The sequence below is a fragment of the Danio aesculapii genome, chromosome 2, assembly GCF_903798145.1.
Source record: "Danio aesculapii chromosome 2, fDanAes4.1, whole genome shotgun sequence".
Classification (NCBI taxonomy): Eukaryota; Metazoa; Chordata; class Actinopteri; order Cypriniformes; family Danionidae; genus Danio; species Danio aesculapii.
Window position 1 is genome coordinate 13725831 of NC_079436.1, and position 18251 is coordinate 13744081.

At 36.3% G+C, this 18251-nt stretch overlaps 1 protein-coding gene across 5 annotated transcripts in view; it reads right to left on the reverse strand.

Annotated features, from left to right (window-relative positions):
* The window catches only part of ptprfb (protein tyrosine phosphatase receptor type Fb), a 370826-nt gene that overhangs the window by 222919 nt on the left and 129656 nt on the right, over positions 1-18251 (reverse strand). The gene's annotated exons all lie outside the window — the stretch shown is intronic.

Below are 18251 nucleotides of genomic sequence, written 5' to 3' on the forward strand. Positions count from 1 at the left end.
CAGCCCCTTAAGCTAATGAAAAATATTAAGAGGGATCAGGTTACCCAATTCTGAAATGCTACTGCGTCAGAATAAATAGTTTTGTCTTTTTTTCAGTAATGTAACACTACTAGTTACATTACTATGTTGCTAATGCTAATGTAGCTAATTGTTCCTTACCTAAAATAAAGCCTAATCAGGTGAAAAATTATTTGAAAAAAACCTTGAGTCAATAGCCTAGTGGTACTGTGCGCCGACATATATCACTGATATGCTTACGGCGACCTGAGTTCAATTCCCAGCTTGAGGATTTTGCTAATCCTACCCCTCGCTCTGATGCTTTCCTGTCTGAAATCTCTATTGTCCTATCACAATAAAGGTCAAAAACCTTTTAAAAATACAGGTATATGAAACATTTTGAGCTTGTCTACAATTGACCTCATCTACAGGCAGTTAAATTAAAACATTTGTTCATATTGCTTTCACAGTATATACGCACCAAAAGCGCACAAACATGAGACATTAATTTACACTTGCACTAAAACACAAGTCTCACTTTCAAAATCATAGTCTCCGGCTGCATCTTTTCAATTCTGAAAGTATATTTTCATTCATTTGTGTCACACTGAGCAGTCGTGAGAAAGTGATGTTGAGCACAACAACAACACAGCAACACAGATTTCTCTCAGAAATCCCAACATGAAAGTAGAAAATGGTAACGCATCTCAGCTGACCACTTGTGATCGCATCACTGCAAACACATTATTACCAGGTAGAAACCTAGTCTGAAGTGTCTGAAAAACAACTGCAACCTCATTCAGTTCACACTTGAGTGGGTTCTTTTAAAGCATGTTATTCGAGTGTTAAATACTCAAGTATGCTAAGCATTCTTCTTTTCACATGGGACACAAAACACTACGTCTGGCTGCAACAAAGGCTCCAGTCCAGTATCACACAAGCTGAAATACTCCATCCACCTGAGAAGGTGTCGACTGGCCAATTACAATCATGCAGATTTCAGATGCGTGTGGAAACGCCTGGCTTCTGGGTACCGTGTTTGCGAGATGGTGCCAAAAACAACAATGAACAAACAGATCCTAACAGAGAGGTGTTTAAAGAGTGTGTTGATTTATTTTTTTTTTCCATCCTAAAGGCTTTTTGTTAATCTTTTTTGACAAGAGAGTTTGTGCGTAAAAATAACAAGAGACGACGTACATGTTGAGTCATAGCTCGGTTATACCAAAACACCCGGAGGGGTTTCAGCACCACAGCAAGCATAATAAACCTTCAGTATATTTGGAGGCGAATCAAAAAAAAGAGCAGTTGATTAGGTCAGCAATAGGGAGGGAAAAGCAAGACATGCATTATGGTTCCAGAATGACCTACATTTGGAAGCGCTGTTAGGATTAGCCAACTGATCCACATTTTTTTAAAACATACCTCCAAGTCAAAAGCCAATCATTTAAAACCTACCTGCCAATCAACAAGCTCTTACACCACGCCTGGCTTGTTTGTTCAGGCCGGGGTTACTGAGAGAACGAGTAAATAAACCGATAACACCACAATAGCAGAGCTAGCATGCACATTAGATGAGATTTACCCAAGGAGCAGCGATACCGCGCAATAAACTCTGCTCAAACACTCATCAATCTCATAACCCTGTTGAAAAGTCATGCTTTTGCTTTTGAAAACTAGGCTACTACTCAAATTTATTGTGCTTTTAGCAGCAATCCAGGGATTAATGAGGATTATGATCTGAACACGGATCATCATACCAAAAAAATGCCACTTGTGGTTATTCAAGTGCATTTTTTTTTATCACAAGATCACAAACGCTGACATTTATGGTCTAACACTCATGCTTACAGGTCACTATGGATAAATATGTGAAGAAGCAGCTCAAGACAAAATAACAAAAACATACTTAAATGCAAGGACAAAATGGTGTCATATTTCACCTCAAAAGCATGAGAAAATATTCAATAAAGTGTATAAAAAATGAAGAAAAATGACTCAACTTAAAATTTTAAGGCAACAAACTTCAGCACATTTTTGAGTTGACAACTTTCAACCAAATTGTTGCACTTAACTCTAAGTTAAGTAAACTCAAAAATGTTCTGAAGTTTGTTGCCTTAAAATTTTAAATTAAGTCAACTTTTTTATAGTCTACTTACTTAATCTGAGCTGAAACAACACAATTCTTGAGTTTTTTTGTGACAACTAAATTGTTTATGTTTAATCCAATTGAATGAGAACTTAATTCTTTCATGTTGTCCAACACAAATTGATTGTGTGGAACCCAGCTTTTGTTACAGTGCAACTATTAACAATTATTTGAATAAAAATAAAGCACAATTCATTTGACATCATTTCAGTAATATAAATAATAGAAAATATTACATTTATATTAAAATATATTAGTAATTAGCATAATTATGTAACATTACAATTCTAATGATCTATAAATCCTGCAACATAACAACAAAAAACAATCTTTCTGGAACAAACCTTTCTTTTTGAATTAAAAAAAGGGTTCCTCCGGGTGCTCTGGTTTACCCCACTGTCCAAAGACATGCAGTACAGGTGAATTGGGTAGGCTGAATTGTCCGTAGTGTATGTGTGTGTGAATAAGTGTGTATGTGTTTCCCAGTGATGGGTTGCGGCTGGAAGGGCATGCGCTGCATAAAACAAATGCTGGATAAGTTGGTGGTTCGTTCCGCTGTGGCGACCCCAGATTAATAATAGGATTAAGCCGAAAAGAAAATGAAGTTGTGAATTACTTCAGAGGACCAGCGCGATCTGACGAAGCATTATCCAGGGAATGATAATGTGTAACATGGCCATAAATGAGGTTGGTGTCGTGATCTCGTTTCTTTCGAATGAGCATGCGCATTAGCTCAGGCAACCAGAAAAAAAATTTAGAAACAAAACTTTGAGACAGATGTTGTTTAATTTTATTGGTGATTCCAAATATGTAATAAAATCGTAAGCTTGGCAAATAGTTTTGAAGAATTTAATGATCCCCCATTCAGGCAGAACGCCCGAGAGAGTAGTTGGTGAGTGAAATGACTAGCCTTAAAGGCACTTTGTTTGTAATCTTTACAAATCGTTATATTTATATTTGAGTCTTCAGTGTCATGTGATTCTTCAGAAATCATTTAATTATGCTGATTTAGTGTTGTCTAACATTTTATTCAAACTTTGATTGACATTTTAATCATCCCATTTTGCTAAATGACAATTTCAAAAGAGCAAAATTCACCTTTGGCTACATTATAAAAGTCTTTACTGCTAATTTTGATCAATTCCATCCAATAATAATTTCTTTCAAAAACATGTCTTTCTGACCTCAAACACAGACATTAAGAATCAAGTTGTGACTAGCAACTCCACATTGTGACATGCTACTACGGCGTCGCAACTAAGCAAAGGTTCATTACTCCTGCCTCTAGACAATCTCATCAGTGTGAGCACCACAGGAATATCTCCTTAAGCCCACTGTGTTGCTAACAGAGGATAAATAAACACTTCTCTCCCCTTGTCACTCTTTAGGCACATCTCCTTCCAAGCTCTCCGGCGCCAGTGATTGCTTTTCCCCTAATGGCCCATCCAGAGATAAAGACAACAGGAGATCTATGGCAGGGCCTTGTGTAGACAACCTTATTGACGTCTTTAGGGAAGATAAAGCTGAGTCCTTCCAACCGAACCTGTGCTGGGAGAAAATTGTCCGACACCATAAACTGAATGGGCCACGGCTTGTGGATTGAGCTGGCGTGTGATTTCAACTATACCGTGCTGATGGTCCAGTCTAATCTTTCATCGTTTGACAAGTTTATAAAACATATGACCTGAGAGCAAGTCTGAGATAACTCTGAGAGCGAATGGGAGACGGTAAATCTGATGAAATCAAATAAAAGTTGGAAGGTAAGCAAATTACTCGGCGCTACACTTCATGTGGGAGACGCTTTCTCTTGACATTCGGGTCTGAGCTGCAAAACAGCAATATGCTGGAGTTACACTTGTAAAGGCCTTTTGTGCTCAGCTCACAAGCCTCCTGATTTTTGTAATGGTTAAAAATAGTAACATTTAGCAACTATAAAATAAATTAAATCTAAAATCAAGTAAATTGGATGGTTGCCATAGGTATAAGTACACAGTTTATAGGGTATTTGATGATATTGTGTGGATCACTCCTATATGTGACCGTGAACCAAAACAAAAATTTATATTTATACATGACCTGTAAGCTAAATAGATAAGCTTTCCATTGATGAATGTTTTGAATTTGATGTATGTTATTTGAAAATCTGGATTCTGAGGGTAAAAAATAATCACATTAAAATTGTCTAAATTGAGTTTTGATATATTTACGTAATTTTACAAAAAAAAAAAAAATTATGAAATATGCTCTTTGGCATCAAAAACAAGACTTATTTTGATTCATTTTTTATTTTTCAGTATAACCAAAAACATACCTGCACAACTAAAGACAGGTTTTGTAGTCCAGGGTCATGTATCTAGTCACCATAAAAAACAAAGAGAAAACTCACTTTTTTCGATTAGAACAAAGTCCCTCATTTTTTCCTCTGATGCAAAACATTTTATTTCTTTTAATAAAGCAAACAAACGTACAAAACTAAAGTACTAAGTACTTACTAAAATAAATAAAAAAACTAAACAAAAAAATAATACATTTCATCACAAAAAAAAACAAAAAAATAAATAATCAAAATTACACATGTAATTGAGAGTAATATTAGGTTGTAGTAGTAGTAGTAAGTTGAGAGCTTTGAATGTTGATGGCATTCATTCATTCATTCATTCATTCATCCATTTCACCACAGCGGAATGAACCTCCAACTTATCCAGCTTATGTTTTACATGGCGTATGTCCTTCCAGCTGCAAACCAGCACTGGGAAACTTCCATACACACTCATTCACACAAATACACTACGGCCAGTTTAGTTTATTCCATTCACCTATAACGCATGTCTTTGGACAGACTGTGGGGGAAACTAGAGCACTCGGAGGAAACCCACGCCAACACGGGTAACTCAGAACACAGAAACACAGAACATAGAAATGCCAACTGGCCCAGCCAGGACTCGAACCAGCGACCTTCTTGCTGTGAGGTGATGGTGCTAACCACTGCACCACCGTGTCACCCTGGTATTGATTAACTAAAATATTTTTTTTTTACATGTGTTTTATTTTGTTTTGACTTTACATTTACACCATTAAATGTGTGCTGCCCTTAAAGTCCCTTTAAGGCAAGTAATTTCACTCTGTGGCCATCTTCAAAATGCCGCTCAGGCATTCAAGTCTAGCTCCTAATCCTAATCATAATAAATAGTAGAGTTGTCCTCTAAATCAGTGCTTCTCAAACTTTTTTCATCAAGTACCACCTCAGAAAACAATTGTCTCTCCAAGTACCACTATAATAACTAGTATTGAAATACAGTAGCGTAGTAGGCCTAATTAAGCAGTTACAGCTCTGCACAGTTCAAAAACAGGCAGATTAATTCCTATTATTTAGAATATTTATTATTGTCAGCCACTTTAAACATTAAAAAAGTTTGAACATAAACACTGTACTGTGTTTACGGGTAAAAAACAAACAAACAAACAAAATAAAATGTCAACGTTTTAATTAAACTGTACTTTGAAAAGTTAAATTAAAATGGTAGACTACTGTTCTTAAAAAGTAAAAAAAAAACTAAAAACTAAAACTCCCGGACCTGTAAAGTAAAGTAACATTTAGAAGCCTATTCATCAAAACCTGGAAATGTAGCTTGGACCTCATAAATATAGTTATCATATATAAATCATTTGTGATACATTTTTGAAATTCATTTTGCATCTATACATATATATGACATATTCCTTCGCGTACCACTAGAAGGAAGCCTGCATACCACTAGTGGTACACGTACTAGAGTTTGAGAACCAAAGCTCTAAATTATTCTCCTGAGGTAATTTTCTACTCGTTCCTGATAGCAAATCTCCCACCAAATGAATATGATCTCTTGCTTTACATGTTTTTGGACATTTAATTGATTGTCATCATACAATTTGTGTTTCAAAAATGGAGGGAGGAATCCTTTACTAGAAGACGGGAATTCCTACCACTAGAGCATCCATACTAACCACTGCATTTTTTTCCAATTCAAAACTATACAAGTGACACATCCTGTCTATTCAATAGTCTTTTACATAGAATAGAACATTTTTAAACAGACATTTTGTTTTGAAGAATTGAGCTTTGAATTGAAGAAGTTTTAAGTAGCGAATGCTTTACTATAGTTGCATTTAAAAACCATAAAAACCATCATCTCGAATTTAATAAACATCCTTGTTTTTGTATTACTGTTTTTTTTCACATTAAACCAGCCCTAATCAATCAGTACCCAGTAAATATCTTAACTTTCACTAAATTAAATCCTTAGGTATATTGATGCTTTCTTTAGCAAAACCAAGATGACTAGAATATTTCCCACATCCGTTGGCGTATCGTTCTTGACATTTAAACTCTGAGTGATTTTTTTTTATCTCTATGATAACATCTCTATTTACATTAAAGTATTACATTAAGCCTTCAAGTACATTGTGACGGAATGTAATATGACTCATTTGAACAAATGTATAGGCCTGGAGTATTATTGACATGGCAACAGTACACGTGAGACATAAATAGACAAGACTCGCTTGTGACTGGATGACCAAACGTTCCCCCAGACCTTTCTGTCAAGGCATGAGCCTGCAATCATATTTGACTTACAGAGCGATGGCATCAGATGCGGTGACAGCGCTCTCATTTATTCAATCTAAATGGCAATAAAAGAAGCAAAAGCTCTCCGAATAAGACATAACCAGGAGATTTACTGTCATATTGTGATAAGATTACCAAAAGTCCTCTCATTCCGTCCTGCAGCCACAAATCAGTCGCAAGGTAATTCAACAGAAACCAAACACGCATTGAAGAAAGGCGTCACTGTTTGAGTTATTACTGATGTCGCAGGTGTAAATGTATTATATGCAAAGAGCTAGAGCTGTTTTGTTTGGGAAAATAAATCATTTAGTTAGCTAATGACAATGCCGAGACTCATGGCCTCACACAGTGGCTTGGGCTCAACTTTAGTCTGATTTATTGGCTAACGCTTCAACATCCAATTACCTCTTAAACCAAAAACAAACACCAAAATATACCAACAGAATGAGTCAACTGCAACAGGTTATTTTTTTTTGCTGAAGACTGCCGATTATAAACCTAGAGCTGAACACAAAGCTATCTCAATCTAAGTCGACAGTGTTAACACAGAAACACAATGCCTGTGAAACCCCCCACAGCCTGCTAAGTTTACCCTCTGCACCGGCACCGGCGCTCAATCCACACACAAACAAATGGAAGATATGTCAACAGAGACCTGCGACACCTGAATCAATACTGCCTGAGACTGAATAAGCACACCTTGACAATGAAGCACTTCATTAGGACAAAATACTTCTTGAGATCTGAATTTTTAGAAGCAAAATCGTTCTAGTGCCAGAAATAACACTGATCGAAATTATGTTTTGCTTGTTTTCAGGACCACTAAGATCATTTTCATTGTGAAAGATAATTATAATAATTCATATTATAATATAGTTACTGTTTTATAGAATTTTATAATCTGAGTGGAATAGCCTCTCGAACAAAAGACATGGTGACTTCCGGTTAGGTGAGCTATGGAGTAGGACATGTTCGCTAAAAGGTCCCGCAGAATTAGCAATTTTTTTTCTGAATTAATGCACATTTTTACCTAATAGCAATTGTCTACAGATAATCGTGCATAACAGAGTTGATTTTAAAGTAATCCTGTGCAACGAAGATGAAAATTCAACAAATGGGCCAACGTGCAGCTATCGCAACAGCGGCCTGCAACAGCTAACACATCCCTGTAATCTAGAGGGGGTCAACAGACTGAGCTTGATACGGCTTCTCGAGGTAACATTCATGAATAATCTCATCGCTACGTCAGGATCTGGCAGAAATGTTTTGCTCTGAATGTTTTGGACAATGCTGACAGCCTGAAAGGTCCATCTGTTTTCTTAGTTTTTTTTTTTTGGTATTACAGTACACTTTGAAATTTTGAATTGCTACATTTTCTATAAGAAATACCATGAATTTTATTAATTTATACGGTAGAATTTCTATAATAAAGGATATATTTAATACAAGTTAATGTTTGCCTTCAAACTTTTTTTATTTAATAGCTATTTTTCATGATCACCACCAATCCACTCCTTGCAGATCGCTGGTGAATTACACATATCACACTAACAAACTACAATTCCCAGCATGCCGTTTCACACACACCTGTTGCTGTTCACCACTGCTGACTCACAAACACCTGATTTCTGTCATCACTGATCATCGGTACCACTTACTGCATACATCACACATACACCAGTTCAGGACTGAGTCTTTGTTTGAAGTCATCATGTGTTCCTGATCATCATGTGTTCCTGTTTTTGACCTTATGCCTGTTTTCAAGTACTTTTTGGATGCCCTGTATGTACTTGGTTTGCCCTTGTTTTGACCAATGCCTGCTTACATGAATACTCTTATTAAATTGCACTTGGATCCTTACTTTTGTTGTCCGAGATTCATCTCCGCATTTGACACTATTAGGACAATATACCTTGTGTCATTCCATATTATTTACATATTACATTATTTAATAAATAATATTCACATGTCAAAGTAACAAAAGTGTAATTAAAATAAAAGAAAAACCTCAAAGTTATTCTGCTTCACTCTAAAGCTATGATGCCATTTTATGAGAAAAGGTTTTCCAGAAACAGTAAGAATATTCACATTCACACCAATACGCTGATTACCATCAAAAATTAGTGTATTGAAATAGCTTGTTTTACTGGTTTACATGCAAATTAACAACCTGACAATATAAGCAAATACAGTAAGTCTGTTTGCAAAAAAGCAGGTTATTTCCAACTGGTGATTTCAAAAATTAACCATCTGTATTACACTCAGAGTACTCCATTTTGTAAGTCAATTGACTTTTTTTTTAAGATGCCATCTTAGAAATGATTAATTTTATAAGCAAAACTAAATTTAGAATGAACACATTCTGAATGAAACACTAAAATGCTAAATTACAAAGAGCAATTATAAAGAACAAACTGTCTAGCTGTTTATAACCTTTTAACAAAGAACAAATGGCATCAAAGCAAAAATGTTTGTATAAAAAATTATATTTGGAAATGATATTGTAATTAGGACACTATGTTTGCAAATAAGCATACTGTAATACAACCTGTACTAAACATTATTGTGATGATAAATAAAGCATTAAAAACCCCACTCCAGAATGTCTTGCATAAACTCATTCTCTTCTCAAACATGATGCTTCAATGTACCATTGTTATGCGACCACAAAAAATGAAAAATTATTTTACTAATAGCTTAGGTCAGGGGTGCCCAAACGTAGCCCTGGAGGGCCGGAGTCCTGAATATTTTAACTTCAACCCCAATTAAACACACCTGAACCAGCTAATCAAGCTCTTTCTAAGTATACTTGAATCTTCCAGGTTTGTTAAAGGAAGTTGGAACCAAACTATGCAGTACAACGACCCTCCAGGACTGAGTTTGGGCACCCCTGACTTAGGTCATCAGTCAAAGTGTGCATCGCTTATACACTGTAAAAAGCAATTCATTGACTCTTTGCCTTATAATTATTAAGTAAACATACTATGTTTATAATTTTAAAACTTAAGTCAGTGGGTTTCAATGGGTTTACTGACTTTTTTAAAGTAAAATCAACTTCTTGCATTTAAGGCAACGGGTTTACTTTTTTAAAGTAAAGAAGCTAATCTCTTTTTACAGTGTTTAAGGATGTATGTGCTGTACTTAAATCTGCTGTAAAGACACTTTCCTGTTGCATATCACACGTGCATAAACTGAAAGAATGCTGGTTACGGTATTTTATGCAGGACGAAAATCCAATTATGTGCAAAAATCTTGCAGGATTGGTCAGTTTATGCATACACTTTTTTTATGACCTTACACTGATGAAGAACAATGGTTGAATACATTCAAGTGACTCCAAATATTGTCAACTTAAGCTTAAATTATTTAGCAAAACATGTGCAAACACCCTCATCATCTCAAACTAAACTTTAACCACCAAAAAAGTTTCAATCTTCCCAATGCAAAATTATTGTAACTAGTTTCCATTCCACTCACCCAAGTGTCTGTCCATTGGCCAAAAGTTCAAGGTGCCTGGTCAATTTATTAGTTTTCCTTCAGCAGAACAAGCCATCGTAAGAGATTAAAAAACCTCTGAGCAGGAATTTCACCACAAGAAAGAGATATTTCACTCGTGAAGAATCATCAATACCAAGTCCTTCATCATTGTATGAGACACGCAGCATGAGAGCAAAGTCGAACAGCTATTTGAAAACTTAGAACCCAATCAATCTTCAGACAAAGTGGCTCTAAAGAGAGCAGCAGACCACTGGCATGCAGCCTGACGTTAGCAAATACAAATGCAGGTGGATTTCTTGAAACCTGTGTCCGGCCCTGAAACATAATCCTTTGTGGAGGCTCAGGTGGGGCAAGAATTTGGTTTACAATGCTGCTTTTCTGGTCACAGTTTGCGAAAAAAATGCTCTTGATAACGTGTGAACTTCCTTTGCTTGGCTGGAAGGGATGCAAGACCCATTGTTTTCTGAGAGTGTAAGTCCTTCTCTGTTTTACGACAAAGATGGGATTAACAGTAGGAGACCTGTTAGCATACACTGCACCAAGCAGTAGGGGGAACTTTCTGAAGGATGAAAACAGGAGCATCGTCGTGGGAAAACAGGTTAACCTGGGACTTATTATCTCCAGTAATTATGCAGTAAATACCGCAAATGAGATTTCGCAGGTACAACACATCCATTTACGCAGCTGGATCAAGCAATGGAGAAAATCCTTATCTAGTTTTAGGTTGACTCAAGGACTTTCAAACAAGAAAATCTCATGACCAACCAGTAGGGGTGGGAATCTTTGGGGACTTCACAATTCTGAGGACATGATCTGATTCCTAAAGCGATTCTTAACCTACATCTTTACCTATTTATTCAGGTGTGCCAATACATCTTTGCAACTTTACAATTCCACCTTAAATTTGAGAGTATATGCTTTGGTTTTTGTTTATGGAATCTATGTATGACAGTGCCGCCACCGTAAAAAAATATTTATTTTATTAATAAAGTTCAATTCAGCACGAACAACCTCTGAATGTTACATTAAAATGCTAAGCTACAAAGAGCAATTTAAATGAACAAATGGTTCTTATTCCAAGAACTGTAATTTCTTTTTTGTTCTTTTTTGTTCAAAGCAAAAATGTTTATTTAAAAAACAATACATTAGAATTGCATTTAGTTCAGAGCCACAGAGAACTAGCTTTAAAAAGTAGTACACACTACTTCATTCATTTGCAACACTTTCAATTGCATTCACAGTCTGCAAGTCTCCAACAGTCTCCATCCATCATGTCAATGCTACCCTGTCCACATTTTTTTGTGATTCTAAACAGGTTGCGTACCATCAAGAAGTGCAGTGTGGGAGGAATTTGAACAGCGGACACCAGACAAGAAGTGCAGAGCCACATTTCTTAAGTGTGTCCATCTTTTTCCAAATAAAGCAAATTCATTTGCCTGTCAATGCTTACCATTTCTTTGTTACTAGCTTGTGGCCAGCATTCCTGCACCCTCACAATCTAATTTGAATACAGAATAAATTTAGAACCTTTGAGAATTGATTCAGAATCACTAGAGCCCAGTGTTCTCCTCACAGGACATTAGGCCAGAGGGAAAATGGTGCCCAACTGAGCCTGGTTTCTCTCAAGGTTTTTTTCCTTCACTTTTGTCAATTGGCACCACTTTTTTTTCCTCGCCACTTTCACCACTGGTTTTCTCGGTTTGGGACTTGTGGAGCAGCTCATCGATGGATTTGCTCTTCAGTGTTTGGACTTTCAGCAGTGAAAATCAAACCACACTGAACTGAACTAAACTGAACTTCAACTCTGAAATCTGGAACTAGAACTTCTATGATAAGCTGCTTTGACACAATTTGCATTGTAAAAGCGCTATAGAACTAAACATGAATTGAATTGAATAGAGAAAGAATCGCGATGCATCAATCAATCAGTTTTTTCTCCCACTGCTACCAACCACTATCCCACAAACTACACCAAACTTCTGCTTCCTGTCCTAAAGGTGTGCATAGGCATGGAGGTCTGTTGTCTCTCTCCGTTTCCACCTCTCAGCTCATCAACAGACAGTTGTGGCAGATGGAGGCATATCCACTACAGTCTCGTGAGGCTTTGGATTTAAAATGCAAAAGAGCAAGCAGCGACGGGGAGGAGGAAGAGGCAATGTCACAGGGCAGCAGACATCAGGGACGGCTGCCATGAGAGCACAAGGCTAATTCAAGCACTAACAGACTTCCCGTCCAAGACAAACCAACAAACCACAGGCCTGTGAGGTGGCAAGTGGCTGCTTCTTGAACACGTCTGTAACCAGGGGACAGAATTTAAATGAGGCCCGGCTTCCAAGATGCTGGCAGATATGGGTTATTAGCTGCCTTTCTGAAGAGAACCCAACATGGAGGCAAGCTGAGCAGGTCCATTAGCATTCAGGGATGAATCGTAGGAACCTGTAGTGCTGCTTCCCCGCCGGTGAGAGAGACAGGTATGGGAAAGTGTTCTGTTCCCGTATTTCACGTGGATGAAGTCATTAGTTTCTTTCACTCCAACTTGGCGATGGTTTTAACTAACAGGGCAGTGCACAGCGAAGCTGAGAGGAAGAAGAGAGGGATTAGCCTGATAGTTGTTTTTCACTGAAACTCTCCACAGCATAAAGGGTTTCTCTGACAGCTTGTGACTCACTTTGACCGCGACAGGCAAATTACCCAGGGTTTCACTTGAAAGGAGCGAGATCAAAAGAGTCACCATGGCCTCCTTCTCCAAAGCAGAGTCAATGTGCTTTTCTGCAAAATGGGTTTATATTGCCACACCGTTTCCCTCCCCGACAGTGGAATAGAAGAGGTCCACTTTGAGACAAAACACAAAACCTCTTGCTCAAATTTTAACAACACTTTCAAAATGATACCTAATAAACAACCTGCCGAGCAAATTTGGCTGATGTTCTGCAATAAAGCAGAGTGACTGAAGAACAACAGCATGAGAGATCATTGAATCAATTTACCTCTTAAATGTCCACTCAGGTGACAAGACAACCACAAGCACACTGTGAGATTCCTGCGTGTATTAGGGGTGTGTATTAGGGGTGGGATACAGTGGTCAGCTGCTGAAGTCCAGTGGTGTCAAATTCAGTTCCTGTAGGGCTGCTGTCCGGTAGAGTTTAGCTCTAGCCATAGGCCTTGTTGACACAGAGATGTGTTTAGCTGAATACAACAATTTTGAATTGTTTTGTATTGTATAGACATTTGTCCAGATGGATCTGGTGTTTCGGGAGAGTGAATCCCATTTTTTTTTAAACCAAGTCCTAAAGTTGACAAATCTGAAAATGACGTTTATTAATTTTTATGTGATCAACTAATCTGTATATTTTGTGAAAGTATGATGTCATGATGTCAACTTGTTGTCAGGCATGACTACATCATGTAACAACGACAACAAAAATGGTGGACTATGGCAGTGTTTGCCATATCCCAGATTTTTTTTACACAAAATACTTGAAGTTGAAGGTTATTTAGTTTGTTAGGTTTGAAATGCCTGTGTCTCGCGGTGAATGCGTGACAGGCATGCTGCACAATGTTTTTCATTTCAAAGAGTGCAACATTTCTCAGAGTTCTACTCATGCTGTTTGTGTGTTTCTATGGCAATGCGGGGGGAACTATGGGAGCCCACAGGGGAGCGTCACGTGTTAGGGTGAAAACCGATTTTCATTCAAACAAATCGATGGGAACTTCACACTCCAGTTAATTAAAAACATCAATTTATCACCCAACCCTACAATAAACTGAATATTTCAAATGTAAACAAACATGGCTGTTGCTTTTTCCCCTCAGATCTATTAAAAATCCATATCATACATGCAGCTCAAATGTATATACTTAAAAAAAATCATGGTCTATGTATGCTCCACGTTTTCTCAATTTTTGTGTATCTCTTTGCCAATATTACAGTGCTACATACTGGTTCAGCATGTTCACTTTGTTCAGCAACTGGTTCACTTTTTGTCTGCTTTAATGGTGTCAACACATACTGTATTTGTCATTCATTCAGCTATCTATGGTCTTTTTGATTCTAGAAATTTCTGTCCATGTTTTTTTTTGTTAAGGTGAGTGGAATTAAAGCCTGCTGTGCACTGGCCTTCCAGACCACAATCGTCCAGTGTGCAGTGTTGCCTCAGCAATGCAGTTTTTTTTTTTTATCAGTAAGAATATCAAAGAATGATTCTGTTTTATTTTTCACCTTGACGACCTCAGTGCTGTCGGAAAAGAGATGACTGTATGGTTGACAGCCGACATCTGACAACATCCTTCCTATTTTCAGTTTGAGAAGCTGTGAATCTTGAGGGTAAAGACTATTTCACATTGCAGCCATTACCTGGCAAAAATAGAAATCCTTCCATCTGCTTGGCCGCGACATGTCGACACTGTAATGTGTCGCATGAAATAGATTGTCCGGAACCTGACATAAAATCCATCTTGTTTGGGTCATCCATCTACTCCTTCGCTATCTATCTCCCGCCTCTTCCACACTGTCTAGACCTCCTTTTCCCACTTGGTGCTCTTCGATTTTCACCCTTCTGCTCTCACTGCTACATACACCCACCCCCGCACCCCCCGCCGTGGCTGCGGGGTGGATGTACCTGCAGTAAAAACAGTTCTCAGACTATCAATTACCTCTTCAACAGACACGCAATGTTGGCGCCGTCTCAAACAGGTTTTGCAGCTCTGCCAACGGAACATGCACAGACTCATGCTGAAGCAAACAGGGTTCATCAGTAACACCCACATTTACATATGAACATCAGGCTATACGCACCACTGCGCTACCTACACACCAAGGTTATTATAGTTTTGCATTTTTAAATTAGTTTTTATTTAAATTATTAGAATTTGCTGTACAGTTGTAGTTGTAGTTAACAGAGCTCATCTAGTGTTGACCTCTTCGTAATTAAATTGTCGACCACTTAACAATTCAAATAAAATAATTGAATACAAGTCCATACAAATGCAACTTAAACAAATAAAAGTACAAATTTTGAAGAAATCCGACAAATTCTTCATATTTAATATCATTTTCTATTTAAACATGACTAATTCATGGGCTTTTAAGGATTTTTTTGCAAATGAAGAAACGTTTATCTGTAAAAGTGCCATCTACAGGTTCTCTTAACAGTTGCAGGTCATTTTTGAGCCACATAATGATAACTTATGGAGTCTTACAGAAAACTTTCATTTATTTTTTATATTTATGTTATTATATATTTATGTTTTCCATTTATTGAGATATTTATTTCAGTTTAGTGTTAGTTTTCGTTTACTAAAATAACCTTGGTGGCCACATGTACTTTATATTAAAAAGTTGAGGTATGATGCTTCACAATTAAATTAACTAGAATAAGGATATGTGAGCTGAAGCAAACATGCATATCACCTGACACCCTTTGCTTTTTGGGTTTTTTTTTTGGCAAATGAAGAAATGTTTGTCTGTAAAGGCGCCATCTACCGGTACTTCTCTTAACAGTTGCAGGTGATTTTTACTCCACATTACTTATGAATTCTTTAATTTATATATATATATATATATATATATATATATATATATATATATATATATATATATATATATATATATATATATATATATATATGTATATATGTTATTTTTTTTGTTTTTGTTTTTTTGTTTTTTGTGAATTTTATTTCAGTTAACGAAAATGTAGTCATAGTTTTCATTTACTAAAATAACCTTGGTAGCCACATGTACTTTATATAAAAAAGGCAAGGTACGCTGCATCACAATTAAATACAAATTAAATTCACAAAAATATGGATATGTGAGCTAAAGCAAACACGCGCGACAACTTACATCCTTTGTTTTTGGCAAATGAAGAAATGTTTGTCTGTGAAAGCGCCATCTCTTAACACTTGCATTTTTACAACACATAATAATTACTTATGGATTCCTATGGACATTTTATATTTATTTTCTATATTTATGTTATTTTATATTCATGTTTTACCTTTATTGTGAATTTCATTTCAGTTAACAAAAATGTAGTCTTAGTTTTAGTTTTCGTTTATTAAAATAACCTTGGTAGGCACATGTACTTTATATAAAAAAGGCAAGGTATGATGCTTCACAATTAAATACAAATTAAATTCACTAGAATAGGGAGGGATATGTGAATTGAAGCAAACACGCGTGTCACCTGACACCCTTTGCTTTTTGGGGGTTTTTCAAATGCAGAAATGTTTGTCTGTAAAAGCGCCATCTACAGGTACTTCTCTTAACAGTTGCAGTTACTTTTTTATGCCACATAATGATTACTTACGGATTCTGAAAACTTTAATTTATTTTTTATATTTATTTTATTTTATATATTTATGTTTTATATTTATTATGAATTTTATTCCAGTCAATGAAATATATTCTTAACTTTAGTTTTTGTTTACTAAAATAACCTTGGTCGGCACATGTACTTTATATAAAAAGGCAAGGTTCACAACTAAATGCAAATTAAATTCACTAGAATATAGATATGTGAGCTGAAGCAAACACACGTGTCACCTGACACCCTTTGTTTAGGCTGGCCCAAAGGACCAAACGTGAGTTCAAGAAAGAGAGGCCGAGAACGTCAGCTCCTGTCAGGTCAGCAAATGGCCTTGATGTCTTTGTGTCACACTGGGGTGATTTTAGTTTGCGGAGACAGGGAGTTGTCCACATCTCCACTGTGGTGTTGACATGGTTTAGTGTCTTGTAGCCCAAAACGTCAATGTTAATTAGAATCTGATTATCCACTTGTGTTTAAGGACACCACATTTCATTATCTGACACAATCCCACTCATCACCATAGAGGACTTCTTGTCTTATTGTTGTCTAGTTCAAAATGAAAAGCATTAATAAAAAGGAATGCAATTACAGAAATCAGAGTTACATGTAAATATGACACCCAATGATAGTTAACAATAAAATAAAAGCAATTACGAAACTGCAGAGGAAACACTCCCAATGTTTAAAATTAGTGGTGTAAAGGATTACGGTTGATCTGTGATTCGTACGGATGACAACCCATGGTTCGGAACACACGTGACCCATGGATTAATACATTTTTACTAAATTTTAAATTAGTAACGATTGCAGAGAGATCACCTCTCACGTCATTCAAGTCACATGTATGAAAGCATTTAGGCTTTCCTGTAAAATATATAGATGACGGAAAAAGTTGTGGTAGGTTATTCGAGATTTGGTGGCCTTCTTACATTATTTAAGATGTTTTCTGTCACTACTTGTTTAGCCTGCATCAATGCATTCAGTGTAAGCTGCAAGATTAATCATTAAAAGTTCGGGATCTCAACACCCACGCAACATAAATTACAAATGATTGTGATTTGCATATGTTTATTAATCCTTCAAATCGCTGCATTCAAATCTGTGTTCGAAAAACACAAAAATCAAGAAAGAGTTTCCGTCTTTAGTCTTTTGAGTTAGATTTGAAGTTACAAACAAACAAATAACACAGAAGCAACAGTTTATAGTTTAGATAAAACCTCTTATATTTAGGGTAAAGATTAAAATCACAGCCATACCCATTTAACACTCAAAAATGAAAGTTGTAGGCAGCAATTACATTATTTAATTAATAGGTGGCCATGAAAAATATGAAGAAAGAAATGATACATCTAGTAATGAATTATGTAGTTTTATAAGTGAATTACTGAATCATTTATTGAAAATGAGACTAAAAATAAATATGTGCTGTACAAATTATAATGTTAGATTTATATAATAAGCGTTATCAGCAAGAGTAGTAGTAACAGTGAATTTTTCACAGCACTGAATATTTTACAATTTATTTTTCTTTAGCTGATTATTTCTTCATTTTAAAATCACAGCTTCTAAGTTCTGCTTGATAAAACCAAAAGTTTCTTGCCGTACGGTTTTTGTAATAAATGTTTTGTAATAATGAATTGTCTCCTCCCCTTTTTGGCCAATCTGAAAAATGGTCCGATCCGTGTCTAAGTAG